The sequence below is a fragment of the Leopardus geoffroyi genome, chromosome B3 (genome assembly GCF_018350155.1).
Source record: "Leopardus geoffroyi isolate Oge1 chromosome B3, O.geoffroyi_Oge1_pat1.0, whole genome shotgun sequence".
Lineage (NCBI taxonomy): Eukaryota > Metazoa > Chordata > Mammalia > Carnivora > Felidae > Leopardus > Leopardus geoffroyi.
The window spans coordinates 76844037-76866555 of record NC_059337.1 but is presented as its reverse complement, the minus strand read 5'-3'; the positions used below and the strand labels follow the sequence as shown (position 1 = coordinate 76866555).

General features: G+C 35.1%; 1 long non-coding RNA gene across 7 annotated transcripts in view; it reads right to left on the bottom strand.

Annotated features, from left to right (window-relative positions):
- LOC123583489 overlaps positions 1-19767 on the bottom strand; it is a 39683-nt gene extending 19916 nt beyond the window's left edge. For 4 of the 7 annotated variants that reach the window (XR_006704898.1, XR_006704891.1, XR_006704897.1 and 1 more), the window contains exons 1-4: positions 19719-19767; positions 17981-18097; positions 14553-14618; positions 11553-11700 (exon numbers count right to left, since the gene is read on the bottom strand). This is a non-coding gene — a long non-coding RNA (uncharacterized LOC123583489). Of the gene's footprint in view, positions 1-10745; positions 10842-11552; positions 11701-14552; positions 14619-17367; positions 18098-19718 lie in introns of all 7 variants that reach the window. The other 3 variants (XR_006704894.1, XR_006704895.1, XR_006704896.1) reach the window with 3 other exon arrangements.
- Positions 19768-22519: the final 2752 nt, after the last annotated feature.

Below are 22519 nucleotides of genomic sequence, written 5' to 3'. Positions count from 1 at the left end.
ACTGGCAATTTCCTCCTTTTGATGAATTATCACATTTATGTTTCATCTTTTCCAAAGCACCCATAAATGCAAGACCTTAATATTTATCTTAGTTTCCTAAAAAGTTGGGTACAGTGAAAAGATATTAAATAAGAACTGTACTCTTAGGATCTGTTGGTTGTAATCAATTAAAAAAAAACTCAAATAGTACTAAACTATTTATTCATTCAATAAACAGTGCTTTATTGGTCCAGGCATTGGGAATTAGTAGTGAAAAAATAGTAAAAAAAAAAATCCCTGTTCTTGGGGAGATGAATTTTTCTTGGGGGAAACAGATAAGCAAGCAAATAAATAAATATGTATGTACAGTGATCATACTAGAGATAAGACTAGGGGAGAGAAGGGCATAAGGTATAGTTCACCTTTTATTTATTTTAGTTCATCTGTTAATTAGGGGAGTCAAGGAAGAACTTGTTGAAAAGGTGGCATTTGAAAAGAAACTTGAAGGAATTGAGGAAGTGAGCAATGAGAACATCTGAAAGACAGGAGTTTTAGGCAGAGGAAACAGCAACAGAATGACACTGAATTTGAAGAAAAGTAAGGAAGTCAGTGTGAGAGACCAGAAAAGTAGTATATGAGGTCTGGAAGATAACTGAGGTCCATATCAGAGAGCATTTTAGGCCAAATGAATGTACGTGGGCTTTTACTGATAGTGGAAATTTATGACTAAAGACAGGCTTGGTTTAACTTACATTTTAGGGAATCACTATGTTTACTGAATAGAGAATAGGATGGCAAGAGTAAAAGCAGAGAGGCATTTTGGAGGCTATGGTTATAATCCAGGAGAGAGATAATGTGGGTTTAGATTAGGGTAATGATAACAGAAATAATAAAATGGTAAGATTCTGTATACATTTTGATTGGAAAGCTGACAAAATTTGCTAATGGAATACATATGGGTTGTAAGAGAAAAAAGGGAACAACTGGGAGGAAAGAAGTGCCATTTAATAGAATTAGTAAAAAAAAAAAAAGTAAAATCAATAGACAAATTAGTAACGAAATATGTTGTGTTTCTATCCACAAATAGTAAACTAACACAAATTAAATTAAGAAAACAATCCCATTTACAAATGCATCAAAAAGAATAAAATATCTAGGAGTATATTTAACTAAAGAGATGAAAAGTTGTGCTCTAATAACTATAAGACACTGATGAAAAAAAAATGAAGACAGTACAAATAATGGAAAGATATACCACACTCATGGATTGGGAGAATTAATATTATTAAAATATCAATACTACCTAACATCTATTGATTCAATAAAATCCCTATCAAGATACCAATGATATTTTTCACAGAACTAGAACAAACAACCCCCAAAGTTGTAGGACACCACAAAGAGCCTGAATAGCCAAGGCAATCTTGAGGAATATTAAAGCTACAGGTATCATGCTCCCAGATTTCAAACTGTACTACAGTGCAATAGTAATCAAATCAGTATAATAATGGCACAAAAACAGACACATAAATCAATGGAACAGAATTGAGAGCCCAGGAATAAACCCTCACATATATGGTCAATACAATAAAGGAGGCAAGAATATACACTGGAGAAAAGATAGTCTCTTCAATAAATGGTGTTGGGAAAACTGGACAGCTATATGCAAAATAATGAAAGTGAACCACTTTCCTAAACCATAAACAAACAAAACCTCAAAATGATTTAAAAACTTAAATCTAAAACCCAAAGTCATGAAACTCCTAAAAGAAAATATAGGCAGTAAGCCCTCTGACATTGGTTTTACCGATATTTTTTGGATTTACCTCCTCAGGCAAAAACAACAAAAGCAAAAATAAGTAAAAGGGACTACATCAAACCAAAAAAACTTTTGCACAGTGAAGGAAACCATTACCAAAACGAAAAGGCAACCAAATAAATGGATGAATATATTCACAAATGGTATAGCCAAAAAGGGGTTAACAACGGAAATATATAAAGAACTCATACAATATCAAAAAACAAACAATCCAACTAAAAATATGGGCAGAGAACCTGAATAAACATTTTTGCAAAGAGGAAATGCAGGTGGCCAACAGGCACATGAAGAGATGTTCAACATCACTAACCATCAGGTTAGTGCAAGTCAGGTAGATGCAAATCAAAACCACAATGAGATGTCACTTTACATCTGTCAAATGGCTATTATCAAAAAGACAAGAAATAGCAAGTGTTGTCAAGGCTGTGAACCAAAGGCGATCCTCAGATACTGTTGGTAGGGATGTAAATTGGCACAGCCACTATGGAAAACAATATGGAGGTTCCTTAAAAAAATTAAAAATAGAACTACCATTATCTGAAGAAAATGAAAACACTAATTTGAAAAGACATATGCACTCTATGTTCATTGCAACTTTATTTACAATAGCCAAGACATGGAAGCAACCTAAATGTCCACTATATAATGAAATATTATTCATTCATAAAAGAATGAAATCTTGCCATTTGTGACAACATGGATGGACCCAGAGGCTATTATGTAAAGTGAAATAAGTCAGACAGAGGAGGACAAATACCATATTTTTTCATTTGTGGAATCTAAGGAAACCAAACAAATGAATATACAAAGGAAAACAGAAACAGACTGATACAGAAAACAATTGATGGTTGCCAGAAAGGAGGTTAGGTAGGGGGTTGGAATAATTAGGGGAAGGGTTTTAAGAGGTACAATCCTCAAGTGTGCCTGGGTGGCTCAGTCCGGTAAGCATCAGACTCTTGATTTCAGCTCATGTAATGATCTCAGGTCAAGGTTTGTGAGTTCAAGCCCAGAGTCAGGGTCTGTACTGAGAGCATGGAACCTACTCTTCCTGTGCCTCTCCCTCTGCCCCATGTGCACATGCTATTTCTCTTTTTCTCTCTCTTTCTCTCTCAAACTAAATAAACTTAAGAAAAAAAGGAGCTACAATCTTCCAGTTATAAAATAAATAAGACACAAGGGTGTAGTGTACAACATAGGGAATATAGTCAATAATATTGTAACAACTTTGCATGAAAACAGTTGGTAAATAGACTTACTGTGGTGACCATTTCATAATGTATATAAATGTTGAATTACTATGTTGTACACTTGAAACCAATATAATACTGTATATCAATTATCCAATTAAATAAAACAATAAATAAAATTTATAGCAAATGCTATAGGAGAAGTTTTTGGAAGTGGGGGAATCAAGAGTTTGGTTTTATTCAGTAAATGAGATTCACTGGGTCATCTAAGTAGAAATCTAGACAAGAGATTTGGAAGCCTTCAAGATCAGTTTATATAGGTCATTTGATCTTAGTGACTAAATCAAGTCATCAAAGACTCATCTTTTTCTTTCCATTATTCCATCTCTGTTATTCACAATTACAGTCTTCCTAAGGATGGGTCCCCATGTGATCAAAGGATAAATGCTGTCAGAAATTGAAACTATGTCACCACATGCAGTTGGACAGGCAAGACAATTCTCACAACCATTAGACACAAAGTCTTGAGGCTCTTCTGAATAGATTTTCCCTAAACCAACTCCTGTGCCTCAGAAAATGTCAGGAAACGTGTTGACTGGATTAAGCCTACGTTGTTTTCAAACTAATCACCGTTTAAATGGTATTATGGGATTACCTGATTATTTAGAACAATTTGCTGTCACTATTGGAGGAAGAAGAAAGGTTCATCCAAATGGTTGCTACATAGTCAGGGAAGAGTGGAAGAGATGTTTTAAAGACAGACAATGACCACTATAAATGCACAGAAGAGCAAATGACTTAATATTAAATGCTGGATGCAACCATTCTTACAAGTCCTTTGGCAATTCCCATTCTGGGGAAATCTCACTGGATGTTTTATTTTTATTTATTTACTTACTTATTTATTCATTTGTTTGTTTGTTTGTTTGATTGATTGAGGTTCCCCAACTCAAAAAGAGTTCCATGTTGCATAACCTTTCCTTCAAAATATTTCTCATATTTCCTCCTCATATTACTTCTCTGGCTCCCTAAACCCCTCTCTCTCATGTTACCACAAGAATATGCAAAATCCCCATCACCTGTCACTTTAGTATGCAGAGAAATTAGCTTCATGCCAGTTTTGCATATATACAAATTCATGAAGGTGGCCTGTTAAATGAAAGACCGTTCACTCTAGTTACGAACTCCTTAGCAGACGAACCTACAGAAATTTGTAGTTTGGGTCTTTTCCCTTTAAACACATGTAAGTTTTTATTCTTCCCCTATCAAGCTCTGTGGGTGAAAGGTAACTATATGGATCTTTTTTAACAGACATGAATTGCCTTTAGAAAACAAAAATAGCAAGATAGGATTATGTGTGTTTATCTGAGAATTTATTGTATTTACTGTTTTAAATAGCTTACCCCTTTTTCACAATAATTATTCAGTGAGTCAAAAACTCTAAATGAAGTATGTACAGAGTGTTTTAATAGCTAAACAGAATGGGCATCTAATTCTGCCCAGATGGTGATAAGAACAGGTATTAGGTATCGTTTAGACATTACTGAAACTACTATGGTTTCCAAGAGACACAATTGTACTCTAGAAAGATACCTCTAACAGTTACAGAGGAGCAGTTAGAAGGATGCTAAATAAAACTAAATGCCATGCAGTCAGTTAGGAAGCTGCAACAATAGTCTAAGAAGCACAGAATAAGGGACTGGCCCACAAGAGTGACAGGTTGGAAAGAGGCCCCGGTTCAAAGATAATTATGAAATTGAATTATTATTATGCTGTCTCTCTAATATTTCATATAAAACTCACTATAGCAATATGGGGTGATATTTTTGGAAGCCTAAGGATTGAATAAACTATTTGTTATTTTGCCACATTCTTTTGGATTTTGTTATGTTGTCAACATCTTTTTTTCTTCCTCCATTAACAACACCTGAATTTTGCTTCAAGGGCAATGCTCTTCTCCCATTAGATACAATCTGGTTAGAGCAATCAAGAGAATCTGTCTTCTTCCATATTCTTCTCTTTTTTTCGTGCAAAAAAAAAAGTGATTTTATTAAAGCATGGGGACAGGACCCGTGGGCAGAAAGAGCTGCCTTCTATATTCTCCAATTGAGACCAATAAGATAGATCTTCTCTGAAATTTGCCAGAGTGGGAGTGGGAAGGAAGAAACAAGGATGATCACAAGCAGCACCTGATGAGACAGTCTATTTGTTGTTACTCCTAGAATTCCAAAAGCTGCTCTGATTCTTATATTTTAGATTTTCCAGACTATATTTTAAGTAATATATCCTTATATCTCCCTATAACCTCCCAAGAAATTATTTTCTGTCTATATAAGCTAGGATGGGTTTCTATTCCTTATAACAAAAGCAACCTAAATAACACAAAAGTATGCTAAAAACAAATGAGCCAAAATGTAACAGGGATAAGAACCCCAGTCTCCTAATACTTGGTCCAGTAGCTTTCACACCATGTCATGCTACCTGTAAATACCAAACAAGAGAAAATGTTCTTCAGACATAAAAATATATCATCTAATGGAAATGTCTTCTTTAACATTAGAATAAATAATAAGGAAGGATATAATAACCAGTTTAGATCCCATGAGGCAATGGCAAAGAAAACGTGGATATTACACATGTTTTGACTTTATGATAGCACATCCTACCTTAGCCATTTCTGGGCATTATATAAAAATGCTCAGCAAATCTAACACAGTTCTAAGGGTTTGGAAGTAACAGACCACATGCTAACTACTCAGATCTTGTCATCAAAACAATCTGAGAATTTCTGAGCTCTCATTGTTGCTACTGCTACTGCAAAATTCCATGTTGTGGTTTGTGGGTGAATTAAAGAACCTTCAATCAAGACTTTACACTGGAGGTTTTGAAAATAATAAAAAACCTACTTGAATAAAATTTAAAATAATGTTTTTGGTTCATTGAGCGCAAGAATAAAATTTAATGGAACCAGGAAGCTCCTTTCTGCTCAGTTTGCCCTCAAGTTTAGGTGATGATCAAACTCCTATGATGGTACCTTGATCTTTCTGGCTTCTTGGGGATGAAGGAATTCTCTAATTTATCTGCTAAGTGGGGAATATGGCTTCCACAATAAAAATCAAACTGAAATTTATAATACAGGAACCATTAGAAGAGGGAGGAAAGATGAATTCAAAGAGAAACAAACCAACAGGCTGAACAATCCTGAAAGCTGACACATATCAGTGCTGAAAACATTGGCAGATAGCCAGAAAGTATTTCTGCAGAAGATATTTAAGTTTAGAAGAGCTAACTTTGGAATGAGAAAAGGCAGTTAAGTGGAGAAAAATCAAAACAAAATGGATAGAGGGGAAAAATAGTTAAAATAATCAGAGTTATGTTCAAGAAGAGACACTGACAGTTCCTTTGTTTTAATAAGAAAAATACCAAGAGCAAAAAGTGAAAGTTTCCCTACTTCTTGAAGAATCTCTAAAAATGAAAATCCATTATAAGTAACCAACAACACTGATGCTTTCTCTGATTTAATAGACTGTGGTCTAATTAACAAGACAAATTACAAATACTGGTAAATAAAGTGTAATTACCTTGACCCTTGCCAAATAGATTTGAAACTATAGGCCATGACCTCCCATTGATCTATTCTCCAAAATCCCTTTGGTAAAGGTGACCTTTTTGTTTTTCCTCATGAAGCCATTTTATTTAGATTCCAAACAAACCAGAGAAGAGGTGACCACAAATTAATCTGGTCACTTGGGAGCTGGGAACCTAAAGTTTCTGGCTCCTGCCAGCAGGAGCTGCAGACAAGGCCAGGTTCTGGGTCCTTCAGGCCACCACGGTTCACCCACCGACGTGCCCAGCCCACCTGGGCAGGCCCTGACCTAGGTACCCAGCACAAGTAGGAGGCATCCATGATGCTAATGAGAAGGTGCTGGGTTCCATGAGAAGGGAAGTGATGCTCAGGAGGATAGTCCCGACGTTCTGGGTGGGGTTCCACCGCTCTGAAGGGGGCTGACTCCCTGCTCCAGGGGCCAAGGACCGGGGGTGGAGGACCAAGGATGGAGATGCAACATCTTGCAGATGCTGGAGTCAGGAACTGAAAGGTCGGCAGGGAGTAAAAGCAGTCGATAGTGAACTTGAGGCATGTCCTGAATTGCCCCCCCTTGCAGTAGATATTGGGGGACCCAAAGATGGCCACCTCTCAACTGTACACTTTCATCCTAAAGGTCACCTGGAAACCCTCAATGTCCTGCGGCTCCTTGAACTTGAGCAGCTGTGCCTTCTGTGAGCCGGCCACTAGCAGTCTTAGCAGAAAATTACTTATCTACCCAATGCAAGATGGCAGGACAGCAGTTCAGTATTTCTAGATTTTTTTCTTTAATTATATTATTTGGAAATTTTTATTAATTGAATTACAGAATAAATATTTTTTAAGGAGATTTTGAATTAATTGTGAAAAGAACTTAACAAAAGATAGTATTTATATACAATCAAGTAACAATAGTATAAAAAGCAGATGAAGGAAACTTCCTTGATGACCAAGTGGAAAACATTTTGATATCCTATACATCGTTTCCCTTCTATAAAAGATAATTTTGTTTGCATGTTGCTTAACTGGATGGCAATCAGTGTGACAGAGGTGTAGTGGCATGTTATAAATATGTCTTCACAGTCTTTTGGCTTTCATTCCTTAAAAACATTTTATGAGCTGTGTAAAGTTACTTTAATAATTAAACTGTGTAAAAATATAATACTACATATGTAGTTTATAGGTGCATTCAGAGTACAAGTAAATATTTTGATCAAAATTGGAGAATAAAAGTAACTTCTACACGAGAAAACTTTAACAAATTATTATTTGAAAACCTGAATTTGTGTGTGTTTCTTTCTTTATAATTAAATAACTTATGGTCTAATTCCAAAGCTTCAACAGCACATGTTTTGAATTATTGTTCTTTTAAAGCATTCTTCTATTCCCAAATAATCTTTAACATTGCTCTATCATATGTATGAATCTGAATGCAATATTTAATTACTACTGTCATCTATGTAAGTATATGTCTATCAGAAAAATATGGGGTAACTAGAATTTACCATCCCTACCAGTTATATTTCTACAAGATATCGATGACCTATGCATCAAATCTATTCACAAATAAGTAATGTTTATTTATTTTTGGAGAGAGAGAGAGTGCATGAGTAGGGGAGGGGCAGAGAGAGAAAGTTGGAAAGAGAGAATCCCAAGCTCTTTGCTGACAGTGTAGAACCCAACACGGGACTCGATCCCACGAACCGTGAGATCATGACCTGAGCTGATATCAAGGGTTGGATGCTCAACCAACTGAGCTACCCAGGCACCCCAACAATTTTTATCTATATCATTGTTTGAAGAATGACATCTACTTATGAAAATATTGTTTTAACATTTAAACCTATTTCTAACCTGCGTGGAAAGGGTGTGATGAAATGGAGCAAAGTTCCTAGACTTAATTGAGCTTTTCCTGTTATAAACTATTGAGAAGACTACATTATTTTAATGACTCAAAACTTAATAAAGATATGTAACACATAAAATATTTAAATAAATATCACTAACTTAATACCACAGATAACTTCATCTGTAAGCAATTAAGGCTTAGCTGAACCATGAATTTTTTGGTGAGGAGATTCATTCATGTGTTAGGAATTTCTCCTGGTCCATAATCATTCCAAACTTTGGATTTATGAAGGAAAAACCTTTCATTAACTATAGGTACTTACCAGAGAAAAGCTTTTATTGTTTTCTTTTTCCCCTCAATTTGTCTAATGAGCCCATAGTAACTCCACCAAATGACAGTTTTCCCAAGGTCATGGGAACATGACAACATCATGAACATGGCAACATGTAGAATATGTGTTTTACAATGCTGTTTTTTTTCTTCATTCAGAGAAGTATCTGAAAGCATGCTTCTATATGCTTTCAATTCCATCCCAAAAGTTCTTTCAATTTTCAATTATTTAATGGTCAGTTTATTTTAGAGGGTTTCCTTTTCTAAAGTCTACAGTTGTGTCTATGGCCATACCATCCTGAACGTGCCCGATTTCCTCTGATCTAAAGTTTACAGTTGTACAACCAGATTGTCTTAAAGGTCCCTAACTAAATTGCCTATGGGTACCAACTTTTCCCTTTCAGTATATTAAAATTACTCAAATTAGAAAGCATAGTTTGTTATACAGATATACAGAAAAATACTCCCAATAATTTGGGGTCTCATTCGCGAGCAATTCTGTTTAGGGAAGGCACCTACTTTTCAATTACTCCATGACATTGTGCAAGTCACTTAACATCTCTTGTTCTCATCTTTCTTCTTTATACAGAAGTTGAACAAGATGGGTCCTTTGGTTTATTTTAAGCTATTACATCTTATTCTATTCTCAATAGCACAATTCTTGAATGCATGAAGGTATTCCTTTCCTAACTATCATTGACTATCAACCTACTATGGGTTAGACTCTACACTAGACACTTTTTTCAAGGTAGAGCTTATTTTTGAGAACACTCTTAGATTTATAGGGGAAAAAAACTGAGTTGATAATACAGAGTTTATTTACACTCTGCATGCAGTTTCCTCATTTTAATTTTTATTTTTTTTAATGTTTATTTATTTTTGAGACAGAGAGAGACAGAGCATGAATGAGGGAGGGTCAGAGAGAGAGGGAGACACAGAATCTGAAGCAGGCTCCAGTCTCTGAGCTGTCAGCACAGAGCCCGACGCGGGGCTCAAACTCACGGACTGTGAGATGATGACCTGAGCCGAAGTTGGCCGCTCAACCAACTGAGCCACCCAGGTGCCCCAATTTCCTCATTTTTAACATCTGACATGAGTATGGTACTTTTGTTAGAACTGATGAACCAATGTTGAACCATTATAGTTAACTAAAGTTTACACCTTATTCCAGTTTCCTTAGTTATTACCTTATATTCTTTTTCTGTTCCAAGATCCCACCCAGGATATTGCATGATGTTTAGGTGTTATATCTTTTTAGACTGTTCTTGAGTGTGACAATTTTTTTTTAGATTTTTCCCTGTTTTGTACGGCCCTAGCAGTTTTGAAGAATACAAGTCAGGTATTTTGTTGAATGCCTCTCTAGTAGAATTTGTCTGTTTTTTGTTTTTTGTTTTTTCCTTCACAGCTAGACTTGGGTTACGGGTTTTAACAAGGAAAATAATAAACTGCCATTTTATCACATCATGTCAAGGGCACATACCATCACCTTGATTTATAACCTAATATAGATATTGATGTTGACCTTGATCACCTGGCTAAGGTAGTATTTGTCAGGTTTTCTCATTGCTCATCCTCCCCCTCCTTTCCATATTGTCTTCTTAGGAAAAAAGTTACTGCACATCTCCTACACTTAAGAAGTGGGGGTTTATACACCTCCCTTCTATGAAGGCAAAGATCTACATAAATTATTTATAATTCTGCTGCAAAGGAGATTTGTCTCTTCTTCCCAAACATTTATTCAATCATTTATATCATCATGGATTCATGGGAATTTATCTTATACTTTGGATTATAAGCTAATCCTTTATTTTATTGCTCACATTTTTCCAGCTTTGGCTATTTGCAATTCTTTCAGTTGGCTCTGTTATCCCTTCAATATACCACATCAATGTAGGTTTTTGTTAGTTTTGTTTTGAGCACTCCTTAGTTCAGGCTGCTACAATACAGTACCATACCATTAGCTAGGTGGCTTATAAACAACAGAAATTTATTACTCACAATTCTTCAAGTCTGGAAGTCTAAGATCAGGGTACCACCATGATTGGGTTCTGGTGAGGAACCTCTTCTGGGTTTAGTCTCCTGACTTACTGTATCCTCACATGACAGAGAGAGAGAGAGAGAGAGAGGGCAAGCTACTACCTTTCTTCTTCTTACAGGTACACTAATTCCATTTATGAAGAGTTCACCCTCCTGTCTTAATAACCTCCCAAAGGCCCTGTCTCTAAATACCATCACATTGAGGATTAGATTTCCATATATGAATTTTGGAGGGACACAGATATTCAGGCCATAACACTTCCTTACTTTCTAGCACTACGTAGTGCTCCAGATTCATCTTATATATTTCCAGATCCAGTCTTAGAATCAACCATTGATCCAAGAAGCCCTGTTTCTTCTTATGTAGACAGTAGTAGAATCCAAAATCTGGGTACTCAATACCCTTGTTGCTACCAGGGTGTCATTGTTTCTGGATCTCTCAATTGACAGATTGAGAAAATGTAATTGTGTATATAATCTATGTATTTATAATATAGAAATATTTCTGTATGTAACTATCTATATCTATATTAAGCTAAATATGAGTTCCTACTGGTGTTTCCAGCTCTGATCTTTTACAGCATGGATTATTCTAGTTCTTCCCTTTGCTTATCTCTAACCTCCACCTAGGAGGGAGAAACCAGGCTTCCACCATCTTCTATTCATTTATTTAATTCTTCAATTTAAATATGTATATTGTGCTTTATCAGCATTGTTAGCTAATACTCCATAGGAAACAGCTTTATCAACTAAAGTAAAGTGTTTTACCTTAAGTATTATAGGCTCCACTTATTTCCAGCTCTTTACATAGCACCTTTCCTCTCTATGTCCTTCTTTGAAGTTTTATTCATACACTTATAATACAGTCGGATTCTTTCATCACAGTCTGTATTCCAACCTGGGATTCTCCAACTTTCTAGACGAATTTTTAAATATTTGCATACATTAAGGTCACTCTTTGTGTGATAAAATTCTATAGGCTTTTGACAGATGCATACTATTACGTATTCACCATTATCACACAGAATAATTTCAGTCCCTCAATAAAAAACTATTTTTCACTTATTAGAACTTTCTCCCTCTCCTCTAGTAACCACTAGATTTTTTTTATTGTTTGTATATTTTTAACCTTTATAAACCATTTTAAGAATGCCATATAATCGGAATTCTAATGTATGTAACCTTTCAGACTATCTTCTGTGAAAGAAGATAGCAATATACATTTAAGGATACTTCATGTCTTTACCTAGGTTGATAGCTCATTTTCTTTACCACCAAGTAATATTCAGTTGTATGGATGCACCACAATTTATCATTCACCTACTGAAGGATATCTTTGTTGCTTGCAGTTTTTGATAATTATGAATAAAGCTACTAAAAACATTCACTTGAAGGTTTTTTGTAGACATGTTTTCAAATCAGTTGGGTAAATACCTAGGAATTGAACTTTTATGTGCAGCATGACTATGTTTAGCTTTGTTTAAAAAAGCCAAAAAACAAAAAAAACCGCCAAAATGTCTTCCAAAGTGGCTGTACCATTTTGCATTCCCACCAGCAATGAACGAGAGTTTCTGTTGCTCCATCTTCATAGTGTTTGGTGTTGTCAGTATTCTGGATTTTGGCCATTCTAATAAATGTGTACTGGTACCTTACTGTTGTTTTAATTTGTATTACTCTGATAACATAAGAATGGAGCATCTTTTCATATGCTTCTTTGCCACTGTATATATCCTTTGGTGAAGGATGCAAATCTTTTGTTCATTTTTCAAACGGGTTATTTGTTCTCTTTTGTTTGAGCTTGAAAAATTTGTATATTTTCTATATTTGTATATTTTGGACACCAATCTCATACCTGATATGCAAGGTAAGGAAGACTGAATGGTACAGCTCATACGGGTAAGACTCACAAAGCAAAGATGAAAGATAGATGTGAGTAAGGGTAGTGCTAGTAAATACAATTTCAAAAGAGAGAACAACCATCCTAGAGATTTTTTTTCATGTAGGCATATATGATCTTTTTCATTTTAAGTTATAAGAGAATGAAGCTAATGGGGAAAAAAGGTTAAAATTTAATTTTGAAAAACTTCCTACTCACTAATTCTACTATTTTGCTATTTTTTCAAATTGAAACTTATTTAGGGGTTGTCATTTAGGCACTGAAATTTATGTGGCATATGTAAACTTAGAAACTGAAATAATGTAAACATCATCTAAATCTATAAACTTTATTTCAAAATCAATTTACATAATATGTAAACAAACAGGCTTTCAATCAAAATTTAATCAACTTATTATTAAATATTAATATAAAACTGACATTCCCTCTAATTTATGTAACTACTGATCAAGAAAACCCTTAATGTACTTTGTGGTTTCAAACCTCATTTGTTTTCTTCAAGTACTAGGAAAACATTCCATAGACAAAAATTATAAAGGTCAGTTTATGGAACATAATTTTAATATTAAGCTTATCTCAACTTGAGAAAGTGTATTTTCAACCAATTAAGTCTAAAGTTTTATAGATTCTTTTAAAAATTCATGTTAACTTTTTAAAAGATCTCACATTCATTTAAAGACACTGACCTGTTATTTGGCAAAAACAACAAAAACCCAGCCTTTAAAATATTTAAACATTTCTACTACTATTTTCTAAGCATGAATAGTTTTGTCTTAGATATAACCACCACTTGAGGTAAGAAAACCAGAAAATGTATTTTCCAAAGTACAGTTCTGTGAATAAGAAAGAGCAATAGTAATGATAACAGTCATAATGAGACAGTGGGCATAAACTGAGTCTGTTCTGGGTAAACTTGGATAAAGGGTTAAGCCCAACATTAACTTAAAAAATCTGAGTCACACATTACCAAAAATACTCAAAAGTTTACAAAATGCCTAGCATTAGGTGGCACAAATATAATGATGTGTCATTTACAGTAGATAATTTACAAGCAATTTATTTACCAAACTGGTAATACTCAGTTTAGTGTAACAATTAGAAGACTAACTTGATCTTAGCTTGTTAATAAAGGGTGGGAGACTAAATATAAGATAGCAAAATTTTTATTTATTTTATAAAACAATTTAAAAATATATTGAGGAGCGGGGTGCCTGGGTGACTCAATCGGTTAAGTATCTGATTTCAGCTCAGGTCATGATCTCACAGTTCGTGAGTTCGAGCCCTACATCGGGCTCTGTGCTGACAGCTCAGAGCCTGGAGCCTCCTTGGGATTCTCTGTCTCCCTCTCTTTCTGCTCCGCTCATGCTCTCTCTCTCTCTCTCTCTCTCTCTCTCAAAAATAAGTAAACATTAAAAAATTTAAAAAAAGAAAAAAATATATAGAGAGAGGAGTGCCTAGCTGGCTCAGTCAGTGGAGCATGCAACTCTTGATCTTGGGGTCATGAGTTTGAGCCCTACTTCATGGGTAGACTTTACTTAAAAATAAATAAATAAATAAATAAATAATAAATAAATAGAAAAATCTCTAAAAGGCTTTCCTTCTCCAAACTTATTCACCTAACAAGTTCCCTAAAAAGCCACCATTAAACATTAGTTGCTTTTGTTTAAGGCCACATTTTTGAAAGTCTATTCAAAGCACATCAGACTGTCAAACGCTACTGGTTATGGCAGAACCCAAGGAATATGTCCTACTTGAGAACTAAAACCTTTTGATAAGACATTTAGCATTTGCTTTTCCTTTTACGGAAAGAAAACAAGATTAATAGACCTTACCTCTAGCCTATTTTTAATAGCAGAGGTACACCAACATACCTCTTTCCAGAGATAAGATGAATTTGCAAGAAGGCAGGAGAAAGAGAAGATTTCTGCTTAAACCTCCTGTATTAAAAAATAATAATAATAATTAAAGTAATCTCTATGCTCAACGTGGAGCTCAAACTCACAATCCCCAAATGGAGTCACATGTTCTACCAACTAAGCCAGCCAGGCTCCCCTAAATCTCCTATATTTAGAAATCATGTCTCCTTGATTTTATAAAATTTGAGAGATATTTTCCCTTTTTATAGGAAATAAGACAAAAGAATAATGAGCTTCACAATAAATGCACAATAATCTGGGGGTACCAAGATGGGGAACATGTTACCAGTTAACAGAATCCAGAGGATGTAGCTGCAGGGAAAATTTGCCAGAGAGATGTGGCCCTCAGTAGGGAAGCACAACTTCCATGGAGAGAGCTGGGGAATGTTTCAATTAACTATTGATGCATAACACAACACCCCAAAACTTAGTGGTTTAAAACAACTATTTTACTATTGTTCATATTTCCATGGTTTCACTGTGTGGTTCTTCTAATCCACATGATGCCAGGAAGTCCAACAGTCATTTAGAGTTCAACAGGGTTGGAAGGCCCAAGGTGGCTCATTCACATAGTTTCCATTTGATAGTGGCTATTAACAAGACATTCAGCTGGATTCATCCACCAGAGTATTTTCCACCTGGCCTTTCGATATAGATATAGCTTTTCACAGCATAGACTACCAGATTCTAAGGGTCAGGTAGTAGAACCTATATGTCATAGGTTGGATTCTCCAGAAGAAGATTCTGAGAATTTTGGGGTCCAGAATATTTATTATTGATCAACACCTGAGAGGGGGAAATGTGGAAGAAGCAGGATTAGGCAAAGGAAGAAGTCCAACTGTGATGCAGTTGGTTAACCTGCAAATCTGTTGCATATCAGGCAAAATGTCCAGACCTTTTATAACATCTCTTTGCTTAGTCTTCAGGAAAGGCATGACCTGAGGTGAGGCGGGTCTCTTTAGCTGAGGCAGATGCTGAAGGAACCGACACTTAATGTCTCTCTGTTGTCTTCATTCCTCACTGCTGAACAAGAAGTTCTTCTCTAAAGTAGGATCTGAGTATCTCATCTCAGATCTGCCATACCACCAATCTTCTTAAAGCCTGGGCTCTTAGCTCCCAAATCAGTAATTTCACCAATTTCATGGCCATTTGATTGATCAAAGTTAGTTACAAGGGCAGTCCATATTCAAGGAAAGGGGCAATAAACTCCACCACTTGAATTAGGAGTAACATGCATATAGAAAGGGAGGAGGAATTTGGAAAGGCACTCCAGCCTCTGCCTTCTGGCTGTAACAATTCATGTACAAAGTACACTTAACACCTCCCAATTACCCTACAAATTTCCATCCCCTTATGGCATCAACTCATATCAAAAACTCTTACCACCTATATCAGAGCCAGATATAGATGAGACAGAGTCCTCAAGCTCCTCAGGAGCACCTGTAAACTAAAAAATGAAACACTAACACAATAATTATCTGTCCCATACACACCTAACATACAATAATGAGGAAAACACATGGCAGGCACAATAGAAACCTTCACTCTAAAAGTGTAAAACTGAAATAACATAGCAGTTACTGGCCCAAAACAATTCTGAAATCTAGCAGGACATGTTACCATTTCCTCTGTCTCCAGGGATACACCATGTTTCTTGATTAGGTCTATACTCCCTGAGAATGGTTCTTCATGGCTCTGCCTGCTCTGTTATTGTTACTTTTCTATAAGAAGTAGAATGTGTTTGCTGCTGAGTAATTTTCTTAGCTTGTGTCCTATTCATAGGAAATTACTAACACCTGAGACCTTTTTCATTTTGTACTACCTCAGTCCCTTTTAGTCCACGCTCTTAAAATTTCTGTTAAGATGTTTGGACTTCCTATGTACCTATACCTTATTTTATGACAGACTTTAAAGACACACTCCTCTCTACTTAGGGCTTAGAATCAGGACGCTGTAAGGACAATGCCTTTAAGATTCTTGAAATCCTTTTTTTTTCTAGCTGAATGGGCCTACAAGGCAAAAAAAACTTTACTGTCTAGCGAGAAAGAAGGTCAACAAGGCAAGCCCCTTAAGATTTTTAAAAATCCCATTGTCTAGCTGACAGGGTCTAAGGGACAAATCCTTAATCTTTATGAAGGTTAAACAGTCTTTCAACTGCACTATTGAACTGATCTTCATAATGTGGCAGCACTCTGGATTTTATCTTTGCCCCCAGGTATTAATTTACTCTGAAAATCTCATATGGGCTGGAAGAGATAAATAGGAGAATAACTTATGTTCCAACTCACCAAACCCTTATTTGAAAATGTTTTTTCTGGGTCAGGGGTTGGTCAACTATGGCCCACAGGTCAAATACAGGCTGTCACCTGCTTTTGTCAGTCAATTTTCTTTTTTTATTGGATCACAGTCACATCGAATCACTTAAAGATTGTCTGTGTCCACTTTCATGCTACAAGTGCAGAGTTGAGTAGTTGCTACAGACAAGATACAACCTGAAAAGCCTAAAATATTTACTATCTGGCCCATTTCAGAAAATGTGTTGCTGACTTGTATTCTAGATACTGCTTACAAGTTAAATGGTTTCTTCTCAAGTCACTTCACCCTATTAATGGTCATATACACCTAAAGAAACCAGTAGACTCTTAACTTTGTTTGGAAACCTCCTGAGCCAAATACACAAAGTTGTTAGATATATTTTCTATCTCTCATGTTACCACAAATTACAGCATTGTCAAACATTCTCCCTCTACATAATAAGGCAGAAACTCACCTTTGCTCCAGGCTCAACAATTTCTTCACTGTCTTACAGGCCTCCATTGATCACCTCTGTGAGATCCCTTATCCCAAAGCCAATGCCACATGTTTAAGGTTTTTGTTACAGCAGCACATTACTCTCTAGGTACCAATTTCTGTTTTGGCTATCTATTATTGCAAAACAAACCATCCCAAAGCTTGGGAAACAACCTTCATTGGGTGCCATATTGGTGACTAGCTACCACAATGACTCACTCAGATGGCTGTCAATAAGTGCCTGATATAGCTAGAGTGCTTGATTCTCATTTTTGTGATTCTTCCATCTATCTTGGGCTTCTATCTATCCTGGGCTTCTTATACCATGGTGGCTAAATTCCAAGAGGCAGCAAATAGAAGCTTCCAGTTCTCTTTGGTCTGAGTTTGGAAGTCTCGAATTGCCCTTCTGCTACATTCTATTTGTAGAAGCTAGTCATGGGCCAGCACAGATTCAAGGAGAACAGAAATAATCTCTAACTCTTGATAGCAAGAGTGATATGTATATACAAGGAAGGAATTGTTGGGGGATACCTTCGAAGACTAGCTAATACAGGGAATGAATACCCCATCTCATTCTCTTCCTGCCCTCTAACCTATTGCAGAAGCTTCCTATTGGACTTCCATCCAGTAGTCAGAGGACAGGTCATCTCTTGAGGCAACCCCTAGATGTCAGCCTTTGGGGGTACAGAGAAGATTCTGAAGGAGTGAAACTAGAAGGGAAAATAGAAAATACCCATCACAATTCTGAAATATAGGTTAGAAGTAGTCCCATGGAAATTATATTTTTCCATAAAGTTTGATTATATTAAATAAAAAGTTTTCACTATCTATAAAAGTAGCATAGCAAACAGGATGGCTTTTATAACCAGTCCTTTCCTCTTTGGTCTGGCCAATTGCAGGTACAGATATTCTTCACCTTGAAAATTTAACCCTGTGCAATACAAAGTTGGGAATCATGTAAGTCTGGCCACAGTTCAAATTTCCATTCATAGCTAAATGAAAATATAATGTTCTTAGTGTGAACCTCCTGGAATAAATAGCTATATTGTATATCTTTTATTTGTGATTATTAGCCTAATTTGTGTTCAGATTTACATTCTACCTCCCTGCTAGCAAGCCCTATTCTGCTTTTCAGCCTACTCTGTCCTCATCTGTAACTTCTCTTTGTAGAGACAGGGCCCTATTACTTTATGGCCATGTTCTAGGTACTACTACCAGAGGGCTTGCATCCATCACATCACATCCCATAGGTATGCCTTCTAAATCAGATCCTTCATGATATTGTCTTGTTGCCTTAGACATTATACCTGTGGTCACCCATACTGGAGTCAGTCCTCTAACCCCAATTTCATTCATGCCTGATTCAATCTCCTCTCTTTAATGACCTGCCTTTGAAGAAAGCACTGTACTGGACCTCATACACTTCTAAAAAAAGGACAGCTGGTAATTTATCTGTGATTTTGGCAGTGACAATATTTTTTTCATGACCGTTTGAAAAACTAATGTTGTACGGTTGGTTACCTGTCATCTTCAAGAGTTAAAACCAAAATCAGCAGCAAGGCATTTTAACATTCAGCGCTAACATCCTAAGTAGGAAGGTTGCCTTTTGATACTTTGTTGAAAACACTCTTCCTATGGATTTGTATGTCCCTGAAAAATTTTTCTACCATGCAAAAAGCACTATTAAAGTGTTTTCATAGTTTGGTATGTGTTTAAACTTTCAGCTTTCAAAAATCTATCTAATTGCTATCATTTTTTATCTCTTCCATTAAGCTAAATGTTTCTTATCATCACTTACAACCAAGCCAGTGATGATCTAGATTGCCAATATGTCCATTATTCGTCAGAGAATTTCCATTAGTCAGAAGCTAAGGTGTATTTTTAATATATTATTTTAATATAGTATATGGAACTATATTGAAGGTATAAGGTATTTTGCAAACATTAATCTTCAAATAAGCTGGTATATTACTGCTATTCTATAAATATAAAAATGGAAATGGAGCTAATAAGTGAATTTCCCAACACGTTGCAAAAGTCAAAACAGAATTAGGATATAATCAATTCATCGTCAAGTGTCCTTGGACAACAAAATCAGACTTTTCTTAAGGAGTTATATAAGTCACTTATCAAAGTATGATTCAACCTATTTTATGGGTCCTCGTGTGTCAGGATTATTACTGAGGACTTCAAAATAGTTTTGTCTGTGAAATATAAAATACATGAAGAAGAGTATATAAAATGTATAAGTACAGGTTACAATGCAATAACAACATGAACACCCATATTTACACCCCCCCCCCATGTTAAGAAATAGAATATTAGGGGTACCTGGGTGGCTCAATCAATTGAGCATCCAACTTTGGCTCAGGTCATGATCTTGCACTTCCTGGGCTTGAGCTCCGCATTGGTCTCTGTGCTGACAGCTCAGAGCCTGGAGCCTGCTTCGGATTCTGTGTCTTCCTCTCTCTCTACCTTTCCCCTGTTTGCACTCTGTCTCTCTCTCTCAAAAATAAATAAACGTTAAAGAATGAAATAAAATTAAAAAAAGAAATAGACTATTACCAGTTAAATTCCCTCTATTGTACCTTCTTACCCTCTACCCAGAGAAAAAACAGTATCCTGAATTTTGTATTAAACATTTCATAGGTTATCTTTATATTTTTACAATCTATGCACAAGTTCTAATACAATACATAACTTCCATGAACTCTTCATACTACATTCAACACAAATGAAATCTTACTATATCTATTCTGACTTGCTTCTTATACTAACCAATATACTTTGAGATTTATCTATGTTGATGGATTTGGCTATATGTGTTTCATTAATTTTCTCGTCTCTATAGGAGTTCACAGTATGAATATACTACAGTTTCTTCTTTTATAGCTGATAGATATTCCATTTTTTCCACTTTTTTGCTACTACTGCGATGTTCTTTAAAGCACTGTTCTTTTTTTTTTTTTAGGTTTATTTATTTATTTTGAGAGAGAGAGAGAGAGAGAGAGAGAGAATGTGAGTGGGGGAGGGACAGAGAGAGGGAGGGAGAGAGGGACAATCCCAAGCAGGTTTCTCACTGTCAGCGCTGGAGCTCAAATACACAAACTGTGAGATCCTGACGTGAGCCAAAACCAAATCCAAGAGTGGACCCTTAACTGACAGAGCCACTCAAGTGCCCCTTTAAAGAATTTTTCTAAATGGCTTCTTTGTGTACAGAACCAATAGGATAAATGCCAACTATTAGAATTGCTGGCTAATAAATACAAGCATGTTCAACATTACTTGGTCATACTAGAGCAATCATAATGGACTAGTACAACCTCCAAAATCTTAGTGGCTTAAACATCAAAGTGTATGTTATTGGTGTTACATTTTCATCTTAGATGGGGGTTGAGTAAGGAGAGTCTCTTCCACATCACCTTCCTTCAGTGAAGGAAGTAGCCATGGAAGAGGGGGAAAAAACTTGATCACTCACTCACAGGTTTTAAAGCCTCCCACTTCGAAATGATACTGGTCACATAGTCACACATAACTTCAAAGGGTTGGTACAATTTTAGCATACACCCAGGAAGAGAATAAAACGCATGTATGAACAGTCTGAACATCTATTGATGATGACTACAAATTGTTTGTTCCTTGTTATGATGAGCACTGGGTGTTGTGTGCAAGTTAGGAATCACTAAATTCTACTCCTAAAACCAATATTGCAATGTATGCTAACTATAATTTAAATAAAAATTTAAAAAGAAAAAAAATACTGCTAGGGTAATATCTTATTAAATACTAAGATACATTCTACCCTTAAAAAAATAAAGTGACTGCTTCAATTTGCACACCTACAAGAGAGGATGAGAACTCTGTTGCTTCACATTCTGCTAAATCTGATACTGTCAGATATTAAGACTTTTAAAATCTTATGCATATGATCTATCTCAACTGTGGTTTTAATTTACATCTTTTTGATTAGTAATGAGATTTAGCATTTCACAACTTGGTAAGTGCCTTGTACTCATACAAAATTCTTCTTTTGTAAAATTACTCGTTATTTTGTCCATTTTTCTATTGAGTAGTTCAAACTTTTTCTTGTTTCTTTTTAATTCAAGTATAATTAACATACAGTGTTATATTAGATTCAAATATACAATATGATTCAACAATTCTATATATTAGTCAGTGCTTATTGCGATAAGTGTACTCTTAATCCCCTTCACTTATTTCAACCTTCTCCACACCTACCTCCACTCTGACAACCACCAATTTGTTTTCTATATTAAAGAGTGTTTTTTTTGTTTGTGCCTTTTTTTTCTTTCCTTGTTTCTTAAATTCCATATATTAATGAAATCATTTGGTATTTCTTTCTCTCTGACTTATTTCACTTAGCATTATACCCTCTAGATCTTTCCTTGCAAATAGCAAGATTTCTTCTTATGGTATATATATATAATAAATATAAATATATATAATATATAATGTAAAATATATATAATATATAATGTAAATTATATATTATATATATTTACATTTTATATATAATATATAATGTAAAATATATATAATATATAATGTAAATTATATATTATATATATTTACATTTTATATATCATGTTATATTATATATTACATATAATTATATGTAAAATATATAATTACATATAAAAATATAAAATATGTTATATATATATATATATATATATATATATATATATATATATATATGAATTCCTCACATTTTCTTTATCCATTCATCTGTCAATGGACATTTAGGTTTCTTTTATATCTTGGCTATTATAAATAATGCTACAATAAACATAGGGGTGCATATATCTTTTCATATTACTCTTTTAATATTCTTTGGGTAAATACCCAGCATGGAATTGGTGGATCATATGGTAATTCTATTTTTAATTTTTTGAGGAATCTTCATACTGTTTTCCACAATGGCTGTACCAGTTTGTATTCCCATCAATAATGCATGAGGGTTCTTTTTTCTCTACATCCTTGCCAACACTTGTTATTTCTAGTATTTTTTATTCTAGCCATTCTGACAGGTGTGAGGTGATAGCTCATTGTTTTGATTTGCATTTCTTTGAGATGTGGAATACCTGAGTGATGTTGAATATCTTTTTGTG